Genomic DNA, 9,851 nt, shown 5'->3' on the forward strand with positions numbered 1-9,851 from the left:
GCCAACTGCAGCACGTTACGCGTACGAGGACTCCAAGAAAAGGAACAAAAAGAAGTTGGTGGAAAGTTTGAGAGAGACGTTAGACTGTCTTGGCGTTGATGATGTCGCTTTTCAACCATATGAGAATGAAGATGAAGAAGATGAAGTTGTTGAAGATGAGGATATGACGGTAGGTATGTATCATGGGCCATTGTGGTATCCCGGTGGTTATGTTATATACGATCCTAGGCGATTACTCCGTCAATTAGGATGTGTCCAAAAGGTTCCTTTGTTTGACGAGAAATTCAGGTTGTTACCAAAGAGTGGTAAGGGAACTAAAAACACCACTTCATCTTGGGAACCAAAGTATGATCCTGATCCCACCGTTGAGTTTTGGAATAATTTAGACAATCACACATTAGATGCGTCCAAGTTAACACCTTTACTTGATGATCCATGTGAAGAGGATCCGGGCTATATGGATTGGTATAACCAAATTTCTCATCCCTTCATTATCAATAAGAAAATGCAAAAGATATCTGATAAGGGGAAGGCGAGGCCAATCAAGATCACCAACAAGTCTACTTCCGAAGATGTAGTCAAGGCTTTCAAGGTTATGGTAAGAATGACTTCACTTTATACTGTTTTCATATATTAGTTATGGTAAAAATGTCTTCAACCTCATGGTTATAAGTTGTTCTCAAATGAAAAATAGGTTGCCGCGGGTAGGGAGATGTTGAAGAAAATGAAGGCCAAACTTGGTTGCAAAACAACAATGACCTTGGAAGAACAAAAATACCTCATCGACAAGTGGGATGCAATCATCAACAAAGGACAAGGACCCGAGGAACCCGAACAAAGGCCTACCACTAAGAGGTCTCGACAAGTTGGTGCTACCGTCCAACCCGGTAATGATGCGTCGGAAGATGAAGACCAAGGTGGAAGAAGAGGTGGTCGTGGAACTAAGAAGAGGGGTCGTGGTTAAATGCCCTTTTATGTACACTTTTATGGTACACTTTTTCTTAAGTTTTAAGTACACTTTTATGGTGTTGCAAACACCTTTGCTTTAAGGTGCTGAACTTTGTTTTTAATGGTGCTGGGATTGGGTTATGGACACCGTCAATTTCATGTTTTAATGAATAGCTTAACAGTTATGTGCCGAATTTACAGAGTTCGGCTTATCCTCTAATGTTAGTTACACGCCGAATCATTTGTCCTTCAGGTTCGGCGCATTCGATAATCACATTATGTGCCGAACTATGAACATTTACAGGTTTCGGCTTATACGATATCCTAAATATGTGTCGAACCGCGAACAATATTTTAACCCAAAAATTAACAAATTCATGTTCGGCTCAGACGATAATCATATTATGTGCCGAACCTTGAACATAAGAGGTTTCGGCTGATACGATATTCTCCATATGTGCCGAACCAGTAACAATATTTCAACCCATAAATTAAAAAATTATGTTCGACACATACGAATTTGGATATGTAAGCCGAATTAGTAATGATTCTATTCCGGGCTATTCAGGATGTTGTTCGGCTTACTATGAAACTTTCATATAAGCCGAACTAGTGTCTAGCAAAAGGGTGGGAATTGGAAATTATAGGTTCGGCGCATGCAGTAAACAGATTCAGTAAGCCGAACCGTTCATCAATTGGTAGATTCGGCTCATAGATGTGAGCCGAACCTCAACCTGTTTCGCCGAACCATGATTCATAATCTAAGAAATCATCCATTTGGGAATCATTGGTGTAGTTGATGTGCATTTTCCTAGGTTTTTTAGATGATATATGACCCTCCTCATCCTCCATTGAATCAAGAATTATAATTTTCTCACTTTCTCCTTCTCTTTCTCTCCTTCTTAACCAAACCAAAACTTTGATTTTTTTTTCCTCATATTTTTCATCTAAACAACTCTTATAATTCTGAAAATTATCTTAATCTCTAAATAAAATATTTAATCACTAATCAAGATTATTAACACTAATACGTAAAGGGCAGATTTGCCATTAAAATTTTTTTGGGTTAAGAGGTTATCTGATTTTGCTATTCAACAACCTTTTTTGTCTTCATTCAGTATGCCTTGAAAGATTTTGGTATGCTCAAAATTATGGTTCCTCTTTTGAGTCTGTTATTGAAGCTGTTATCTATACATGGAGACGACTTGTGAAACCAACTTAATTCAGTGGTTCGTATCAAGTGAAATATGGTTTACTACGTTGAATGGTTAAAACTACAATCCAGTATCAGTATGGTTTACTTATCGGCAACTATCTATTTCCCAGGGATTGTGTTGAGCTCAACCACTTGCAAGTGCCCATCCACAAAATTAGTCAAGTGGATGGAACTCATTCAACATCTTCCAAAATTAGCGGGCCGTTATACTACGAACCATACATTGTCCTATTTTGTTTCTTGTTATCCTCTATAAATAAAACTGAATTTCCAAGAACCCCCAACCCCCATTTTATGCCATATGCCGAACGTATTGAATTTGTGTACAAGCAGCTCTTTTTAGAGCACATGACCGCATATACTAGAATATTTAACCAAAGACAATAAAAGGTACGACCTGCCATCACTGGATTAATGTGATATTTAATGTAATACTAAGGAATATTAAGGTGGATTCAAAGTTGTATTAATGACAATATTAAATCAAATCAAAGAATGTATTCCAATATTCAGAAATGGGTATATTTTAAGAATTTGTTTGAAGCGGTTACTAGTCATACTCAGGGAGAGCCTTAGCCACTAAGGAAAGATATTCCATATTCTAAGAACAAAACAAATCCTCATTTCAAATTCATCATCTTTATGAAAAAACAAATAACTAAGCTGATAAGGTGGTAATTTAGATCGTTCGATTAGTTTCCTCGATTGCCGTACGATCTTTCTAGAAGCTATTAAGTATTTGTCCGATTAATTACTCGTATTGTCGTCTTAAGATCTGACCAAACGCGGTTAGCAACTTAGTATTCGTATTAATACGCGTACTTATCCATGAGTTTAAGTGTGAACGCTGTTATCCTAATAATGACTTTTTCTTCATTAGTAGCGGATTAGAATTCCATCATTAAGCTCTACTGTTTCTTAATTTTGAGACAGTTTGACACATTGAGACAGAGAAGAATGAGAGAGAAGGGCAGGGTGATTAGACTCATCACATGAAAGATTAAAAGATAATCTTATTTAATTGAATTAGTTTATGGAAAATCAAACTTTTAGCCAACTTTTATTGGTTAAGAAGTCAATAAAAAGACTTAAATGAATTTGGTAGCAACTATTAGTAAACAAATAAGCTGTTTTAGGTGAACTCTCTCTGTTACTAAAATTTCCAGACTATTGTTTCATTCCTAATTAGAAAAAATGCTAACTAATTTTAAGGAGTCCCTAATATTATCTTCAAAAATATCGTGGTGGGTGTCATCTGGTGGATCCTCATACGTCAAGAGAATGACACTTGTGTTATTTATCCAGCAGCAGCCAATTGATTTATGACAACCCGGCCCCTCGGGTAATTTACTCGTCACCATTTTCGAGTACTCGAATTATTTTCTTGTTTCTTTTCACTGCAATTGCCAATAAATAAATTGGCGAGTTCAGAAAGCTACGCGGTTAACGCGTATAGATGCATCATCATTTAGTGGCAGTGGGGGTATATGGATTTGGGAGTCTTGGATGTAATAATCGTAGTATCTGATTAGAAGTGGAATTTTAGATCGAATCTATTAATAGGTTGATTGGCTCTACCACCATGCACATGCCTAGTTTATGCTGTTTTTAAAATTAAGCGTTAGTCCAATGATTGAATATTAGAAATTAGTACCCATTGACGAGTTAAAACCTGCCTACTAGTTGGCATCTGTTGGAAATTCTGCCATTAATGATGACCGACGGATGATCGACTCAATGGGTAAGCAACAGAATCAGTACATTGACTTCTAATTACTTTGCACAGTGACATTTCAAGGTCTTTATTTCTGTTACTATAGATGATAGAACAATCTTGGTTTAGAAGATTCATATGTGCAGTGAGTATGTACTTTCTCTTCTTCTTTTTTTAAATTGGCATCTCCTATCTGAAGACTGTTTCCTGCACATTTCCTAGTCCGCAACAGTTTCCATTTGATTCTGTGCCCAAAAAAGAAGGAGAGGGAAAGGCAGACAAGTATAATGACTATTGACTACCATATGTAGTACCGAATGGTGTTTAGCTAATTCGGGTAATACTACTGAAATGGTAACCCGCTTAATGGCCACTCGCTAGGTTCAACAGGAAAGCTGTTTTCACATTACAATTCACACGAATAAGTACCAAGGGGAAACCTAGGCATGTGGAAGCATCCTGGATGCTCCAAGTGAGTGACCATGAAAATGACCCATTTGGCACGGTTCGTTGAAGGGGGTGTCAGGCTCACACCGTTAAATATGGCAATTGGACAAGGACTTCCGTAAGGGGATATCCGTTTAAGACAATAGGCAGGTATTGGATTCATGTTATAATGCCATTGCAGCTGGGAGTGAGTGTGATCAAATAGAGTGTTGATTAGATCTATTGGCATGAGCTGCCATTTTGGGCTGTTTGACTCCCTCCTTGATACACAATGCTAAAGAACGTATTATACAACTTGAGATGAATGAAACCCCTCAACAAAAGATTCATATGAGAATCCAACTACTTAAATAGAGCAATTCCTCAAGAAATCCCCTTTTAGTGAAAAGGATATGAATCATATGATCGTGAAATAATTACTTACCATTCAAATGAAACAAACAAGAAAAGAGAGCAAAACGCTAGAGAGTGTTAATTGCCCAATATTCTTAAAATATGGCTTTAGTGGACAAGTAAATATTAGATATGGGTTAAATGTACACCAAAAATCCTAGAGAAATATGTCATCAATCTTTCCTTCCTAGTTTGAGGTCTAGGGGTTTTATCCGAGGCATGTTACAAATCGACAAAAAGGGTCGTTATAAAGTAATTTTCCAAAACCCCTTAGCCAATTATTCTCTTAGTGCCAATTTTATCCATGATTAATTAGTGTTAATTAATCACTTTAAGTGTTAATTAATCGTGTTAGATGTGAGAAATGTAAATCGATATTCAAAACATCAAACAACTGAAAAAAAAATTAATTTCTTTTTCGAAAACATTACACAGTCTCGGTTTACGTTCATGCACACATAAACCGATTCTGAGTTGGTGTTTTGGAATTCACGAAGGACATCCAAAATTGGTTAACATATGCATAGATATAATCCTATTCTCATAATCGTGTTTTGTTGACGTCATATAAACCGACTGTTTCATTTTCGTAAGGAAAAATAATCTATTCATACTTTCGTTCATTTCAAATATATTCCTTTTCGTAGGAAACACGTATGCACTTAGCACGTGCATCAAGCCTTTGAACCCCTAAGCAACCGTAGTAGATTATAGTATCGTGAGGGTTTACATAGTGATTTACTCACAAAATCTACATAAAAATTCCTAAAACTATCAATCTTCATCCGAGGAATCCGAGTCCGATTCACCAATCATAAAGTCCAGAGCATACTCCGAAATTTTGGATACCATGAAGTGATAGCTTTCATCAAATGTTAATGCTTCCCTCTTTTCCTCCAAGTAACGCGCTTTCAAGGCTTCGTGCTACAAAAACACAACACAAACTTACTTTGTTAGTTAGAAATTGATAAAAGTAGATTATGTAGAATAAAACATAAAAATATTTACAAACTGTTGAAGGGACAAGCTAAAGTGGATAACATTCAAAATCTGTTGTTGAGCTATAAAAGCAATTATCGCATTTTGGATTACTTGGTGCCTATGGATTTGTTGAAGATTTCTTCTCATCGGAATCTCATAATCTTGCCTAAATTTGTTATATATCTTCGCCCAAAAGGTCTCGGATTCTACCCTTACGGGGAGTGATCTACAACTCGAATTTCGGCGTACCATGCTTAGATGATTGTCAACTCTTCGGCGGAGTCAAATGATGCCATGATTGTATGTGGAGGTATGAAATGAGTAGTTGTATAATATATGGAGTAGGAGATAATAAAATGAGCAAGTTTGAGGAAAATTGGGTCTGGGGATGAGGTCTCTTTATATAGAGAAAGACCCCAACGACGAGTTTTTTTCAAAAAAAAAAATGAAATAATTTAGCACAATCGGTCTTCTCGAACGTCCATAAAAACCGATTATGTTTTCATGCCCATTAGAATCAGTCTTTATATTTGGCAACATAAACCGACATCAATCGACTTATATATTTGCACATGTAATCCGATTCTGATTAGAAAAGATACATAAACCTGACTGAAAAAGCGGGGATCTAACAACCACACCCAATATTTCGCTTAGCAATCTGTATGGACTAACTCCAATATAATTTTAAGAGAATCAACTAGACAGTCAGACTCAATCTTAATAAAAGTATATCAAAGAGTTATATCTCACTTTCTAGATTCAATACTTACTCAAGCAAATAGAAATCTGCGAGTCTAATTGAATACAAGAGAAATCACTTGAACGGTATCAAAGACCAATGTTCAAGGATCAATCAATTTCAATCAACAACCAAAGGTTAGATTTCCCAATTGATCGATTCAACGCACAACCTGTGATATTTCAATTATATATCAAAATATAATGTGGAAAAGAAATAACACAGACACCAGAAGTTTTGTTAACGAGGAAACCGCAAATGCAGAAAAACCCCGGGACCTAGTCCAGATTGAACACACACTATATTAAGCCGCTAAAAACACTATCCTACTACAAACTAACTACGGTCTGGACTGTAGTTGAACCCCAATCAATCTCACACAGTTGTGATCCTTATGTCTCTGATCCCAGCAGGATAATACGCACGTGATTCCCTTAGATGATCTCACCCACAACTAAGAGTTGCTACGACCCAAAGTCGAAGACTTTAATAAACAAATCTGTATCACACAGAATAGTCTACGGTAATAGATAAATATGTCTCCCACAGAAATACCTACGAGTTTTTATTCCTTCTTTTGATAAATTGGTGGCTCTCTAAAAGAGTCACAGAAATGATACCTGCAAGTGCACAGGGTCTGTTGTAGTGAGTGTGCAAGGCAGGGTCGAACCACAGAGACTTGGGTGTGAATTGAAGTAATGAAGCAAGTGACAGTTAACAAGAAAAATCAGTGGCAGTGAATAAGAACAGTGAAACAAAGACAAACAAACCAAGGCTGTTAGCCAAGGGCAGTGATAAAGAAACAAAGGCAGGTCTTTCAACTATGTTCTTGTCCCTTGTTAGTTATCAGTCCGCTTCTAGGATTTCTGAATAACTAGATGACAGTTGCGGTTCAAAGCCGGCTGTTCATCTAAGGGTTGGTCTAGAAAGGAGGCTAAAGGCACTAAGATGAATTCTAAACCTTGTGGTAGTTGGGGCTCTCACACTGCAACTACCCGCAGAGAAGCTTGCTTAGTGTTTTAACAACCTATAAGGATATTCAATCCTAGACAATTCAAGCACAACAAGATCAGAGCATGGATAGGATAAAAACAATTGAAGTTTACAACATCATTTAAAATAAAAAATAACCCTTGAGGCACTGGCTATTCCAGTCCTCTTGGGTGAAGCACTGGCTAGTCCAGGCATGCCTTCTAACACATACCCATCATCCCTATTTATACACAAACCAACTTTCCCCAAAACAGGACCACAACAGTCCAATTAGGGTTTGGTGAAAATACAAATTAAATCAAAAAAATCCTACCTAACTCTGATAACAACCCTAATATACTAACCCATACTTCAATTAAACATGTAATCGATTCCCCCAAAAAATCCCCAATGTCAGAAAAATTAGGGTTTTAAAAATTGAAATTAAAATTTTACCTAATCTCTGAATCCAATCAAACTTCGATCCATGCTTGTAATTGGTCCTCTCTTGCTTCCCATACCGCCAATTTGACTCTAGCTAGACCTAATTTACCCACTTCACACCTAGGGTTTCGGAGAAGGATATGTGTGAAATAGGTAGAATAGATGGACTAGGGAGAGGGGAACAATGATGGGTTATCATTGTTTGAAGCTGTGGTGATTATGGTGGTGATGGCGGAGCAGTTGGGAGAGAAGGTGGAGGAGCAGGTGGTGGAGATGGTGGTGGTATGGCGTCTGTAGAGGAATGGAGAAGATGGAGTTGATGGTTTTGGGAAGAAAGGTGCGTTTGGTTGGGTTAATAGATTTGGGTTCTTGGGTGTTGAGCGGGTTTAGCAATTGTTGATGAACAGCGAGGATGAGACGTTGGATGCGAAGATGATGGATCGATCTAACGGCGAGATGGAAGGAAGCGGGGAGCGACCGTTGGATGCCCGATACAACGAAACTGACGGCTCAAGATGGAGTTAGGTGCTGTAGTGTTAGACAGAAGCTTCAGACTTTGATTTACTGGCGATGCTGCGACCGTAGGATGCTGAGATGATCCAATCTGACGGCTAGAAAGGGAAACGGGTATGGATATAGGAAATGGATTTGGATGAGGGTTTTGGGCCTTGGGTATGCCAAGCCCATATCTTCTTTAAGAACAATTCTTCCTCTTCAATCCCAGTTCTAGCCTCGTGGTCTTGCGCACAACATTCTTCGCGGCTTCCTTGTGTGATTCCTCTTGGCTTCCATCACTTTTCTGCTCTTTTCCGCTCCGCAATTCATCCAAACTTTATTTGGTACCTAAAAATGCAAAATTAATTAATAAAAATATTTATTCTTGAAAACAATGAAAATACAGAATATGGGATAAAATGTATAATGAATGCACAAAAGATGAGTTAAATGCCAAGAAAAATATATAGAAATATGCACTTTTTAGCACTCATCATAAATCAAGGTGAACAGGAACCAATTGATAACTCGGACTTATATTCCGGAAGAACAACCTAGAATTATCAATCACCTCACAATAATCTTAAACGACTAGCGAAAGAAGATATTGCGGAATCACAAACGATGAGACAAAGGTGTTTGTGAATTCTTTTATATCTTGCCCATCGAAGAAATCAATCTCAAGCCAATCTTACGATTGTACTCAAATACGACAGAAACAGCAAGATCAGATCACATAACTACAAGAAAAGTAGTATCGGTCTGGCTTCACATTCCCAATGAAGTCTTCAAGTCGTTAACCTACAGGGTCTCGATAGAAACCTAAGGTTCAAGTAGAATTGACTCTAACTAATACAACTAGTATCACACAGGAGGTGTGGGGATTAAGTTTCCCAGTTGTTAGAGTTCTCTTTTATATAGTCTTTCAAATCAGGGTTTGCAATCAATGTTAGCTTAGTAATAAAGCGTTCAATATTCACCGTTAAACGAAAATCTGATTAGATGTAAGCTAATATCTTTCAACCGTTAGATCGAAACTTAGCTTGTTACACATGTGTAACCGTACCCAAACATGTACATCTAGTTGGTTCAACAGTAGTTAACCAGATGGTTATCCATATGAGCACTTTCATATCAACCATATTCTTCTTTACCACAACTAGTTCAAATGACTCAAATAAACTAGTTAGAGAGTTGTTCAATTTCTTAGATCTTATAGAAGTATACAAGACACAATCGAAGCAAAAACGATTTGATTCACTCGAATCGATTCCTGAACTTTATAGCCACGGTTTGCAAGTATGCATTCCTTAGTTTATATAAGTTTAAGTTCACGAATAATCATTTTTAGAAAATAACCAACCTAAGTACCCGGACTGATACGCGGACTTAAGTACCCAGAATAAGTTTGTTTTCAGTTCACAAACTCCAACAGATTTTCACGGGACGTGAACTTCCGATGGTGCGCGTACTGGTACGCGGATTTTAGTTCCGGTTTT

Source organism: Papaver somniferum, chromosome 11 (assembly GCF_003573695.1).
Source record: "Papaver somniferum cultivar HN1 chromosome 11, ASM357369v1, whole genome shotgun sequence".
In the NCBI taxonomy this organism is placed as follows: domain Eukaryota; kingdom Viridiplantae; phylum Streptophyta; class Magnoliopsida; order Ranunculales; family Papaveraceae; genus Papaver; species Papaver somniferum.